The sequence below is a fragment of the Trachurus japonicus genome, chromosome 16, assembly GCF_045865225.1.
Source record: "Trachurus japonicus isolate A0001 chromosome 16, Traja_1.0".
In the NCBI taxonomy this organism is placed as follows: Eukaryota; Metazoa; Chordata; class Actinopteri; order Carangiformes; family Carangidae; genus Trachurus; species Trachurus japonicus.
Window position 1 is genome coordinate 855,143 of NC_140922.1, and position 3,214 is coordinate 858,356.

Below are 3,214 nucleotides of genomic sequence, written 5' to 3' on the forward strand. Positions count from 1 at the left end.
CCCGGGATGACGACAGAGGCTAGCCAGCCGAGCAGCTCTGGAGACCGGTTCACTTCTCCGAAGAAAAAAAAAAGCCTCACCTCTCCGAAAAATGTCGGAGCAAACTTCTAAACAGCCGATTTGGATAAACTGGCTGTATATTTGGGATCTAAACAGTTACTTTCCCGCATGAAAAAATATTAAAACTTTACACACAAGGAGGGCAAGTGACGTTGTTGTTGTTGTTGTTGCTGCTGCTGCTATGCGGGATTATGTGCTGGATTCTGATTGGCTAACGTGGGCTTGAGCTTCTCGCGGGCTTGAGCTTCTCACTACACTGCCACCTACAGGTTTGGCATGCTCTTGACGGCATATCAGGTTAGTGTAAACAAAAACGTTTCTGAAAACGGACTGGTGTGCATGCAGTTATTTTTGTAAACAGAGAGGGTGAAATGTCTGTTTATGAAAATAGCCGGGCGCGTGTAAACATAGTCTCAGAGCGCAACTCAGCCCGGAGATGCAGCTCCTGGCTGCGCTGCGTTTTTACGCAGTGGGGAGCTTCCTGGAGGTGGTGAGGGGACGGCACTGGCCTCAGCAAGGCATTGGTGTCACAGAGCATGGCAGCCGTGACACCGATCCTCCTCTGCCATGCCTGGATGCAGACCAAGATGCCCACCACATGGGACAAGGTCCACCAGGTCCACCATGGATTCAACGCCATGTGTTATGGGTATAGATGTGTCTGGGTGTATGTGTGTATGTGTTTGCCCTGCCCTTGTCCCAGGTCCCTGTGCGCTGTGCGTCATCGCTCCTCCACCCTCCACATCATTGCCGGAAGCCGGGACACTTTAAAAGCCGCCCGGAAGAGAAAGTCATGGGCACAGTCTGCTTGTGACTGCCTGCCCCTCGCCTCGTTCTTCGTTTGCTTTGTATGTCTTTGTTTTGGGAATAGGCAGCTTTTGTTCGTTGCTCTTTTGGTTTGGGGATTGCTTTTCCCCCTCGTTTTCTTATATTTTCCTTTTAGTTTATGGGTGACGTACACTTTTTGTATTGAGTTTGATCCATAGCGATCTTTGTTTTGTTATTGATTTGACGCCACCCGCTACCTCCCCATTATCTTGTTCAGTTATTTATCTTGCTTAACCAATAAATCCATATAGCACGTTCACCTGCATCCCTGCTTCTTCTCTTTGTTACCTCTCCCATTCCCCTAGACAAAAGGGGGTCGTAACACCATGGCTGGGAACCCCCGGGTGTTTGTTGTGGTGGATGGCACCCTGATTCCAATCCACAATCCCTCCCTGGTGGATCTGTGCTGGATTGGAAGGAAACACTATGCCACGGTTGCCACCATCAATACCCTGGGTGGCCAGGAGGCCCACACGATAGCTTCATGTGGGCCAACTCAGCTGTGGGGCAGAAGGCTGGCAGAGCAGAGTTTGGCAGGAGCATCTTCCTCAGAGACAGTGGCTACCCTCCTCCGGAATTACCTCGTGACCCCAGTGACAAATCCAGCAACACCAGAGGAGGGGAGGTTCAATTAGACACACACACACACACACCAGGACCCATGCTGAACGGGTGTTTGGCCTCTGGAAGTCTCACTACAGGTGTATCCATTGTTTGTCGGGGGGGCTGCGCTTGTCACCTCTCAGATTTTGCCACATGATTGTTGTCACTGCCATGGTGCATGTGCTGGCGTTGGAACAGATGAGCCGCCTCCTGTGGATGAAGAAGAGGAAACATCAGAGGACGAAGCCCCTAATCCCGTCCCCACAGGGCAGGGTTAGGGGCAGGAACAGGAACTTGTCCAACAGCCCAGAGAAGTGGGGCCATATAAGTTGTTTGCCAATGACTTAAGGAATCTGGCTCCTGGAAGGGAAATTGAAAGTGAGGTAAAGTCATGATTGACTTCTAAATGTTGTGCTGTTTTCTTATGGTAAAGCAGTAACTCCATGCAATGGGAATGCATTATTGGACAAACTAATTAATCCAGGTGTGTCTGACCATTGTGACTACTGAGACACACCTGGATTAATCAGTTTGTCCAATAAAAGACAGGAAACAAAGGAGCAGCATTGAGCTCAGGAGGTAGTGGAGCTGTGCATAGAGCCCATTGCCACTTAAGGTCGTGAATGCTTACAACCATGCCATCATTGTGAAGCTCTCCTTATTCATAATTACAATATGTACTTAAGTATTCATTTCTTTGTTTTTCAGCTTGACCCAATGGCCTATGATGTCCTCATTGGACCAGTGTGTGACCAACGGCACTGGACACTTGTGGTGAGAACTATAGATTACAATTCATACAGCTAATTGCAGGACCGTATGTAGGAGACCTTTCTGCATTTGATAATTAATACTCTTCTGCATTACTTAATATGTATTAAGGTCCTTTATCCAAAGGAGAAGCGGGCACTTTATATATGAACCCCCTAGGTGAAACACCTCAACAACTGCAGAAATGCAAGGATGTGACAAGGGAAATTGTCCATAAGCCTCTTGGACACAGATAGCTAAAATGTTTTGCTATTCTACAGAGCCTTCATGAGACGCAAACATTTGCACATCTCAAGATGGACTTGTAATACAGTTCAACATCCGTGTCAGCAAGACGCTTCATTCTGTGGGGCCTTTATCTGCAACAGACCATTGAAGACGACAGCAATTACATGTTACTAATTTTACAATATGTTGTCTAGTTTGCAGAACTCCTTCTTAGAGGTGGTGTGCTGCATTTTGGTACAGATGAAACTGCCATTACCCACCTAATGAGATAGCGTATGCACTGCTTACTGCTTCAGGTGTGTTTTAGTTTGTTTTTCCCCCCAGTTTTGCATTATACTGTATGCTAATAAACGTAATGTTTTACTAATTTGCTGCTATGATTTTCCTCAGGTCCAGTGTACGGCCTGCAGTCTATGGTTTCACTGGAAGTGTGCTGGGAAGCCACCAGTGGACCAGGACTTTCACTGCCCAGCGTGCAGACTTTAAGTTCTGGCAAGAGATGACAATAGCCATACTGTGTCATGACTCTGTTGTTTTCCTTGTCTGTCTTGTCTTAGTGTTGTGTCCTTTTGTGGTTCCCTGTTATGTTCTGGTTCCTGTTTTCCTGTGAGCTCCCTGCCCTTCATTACCGAATGTGTCTCACCTGTGTTAATTTCACCACCTGTGTCTCGTGTCGGTTCATTGTCGTTTGTCCTCGTGGCTTCATGCTCCTTGTGTTCCTGTG

At 47.4% G+C, this 3,214-nt stretch overlaps 1 pseudogene; it reads left to right on the forward strand.

Moving 5' to 3' along the window:
- The first annotated feature begins 596 nt into the window (after positions 1–596).
- LOC146971393 (uncharacterized) lies at positions 597–2,976 on the forward strand (annotated as a pseudogene).
- Positions 2,977–3,214: the final 238 nt, after the last annotated feature.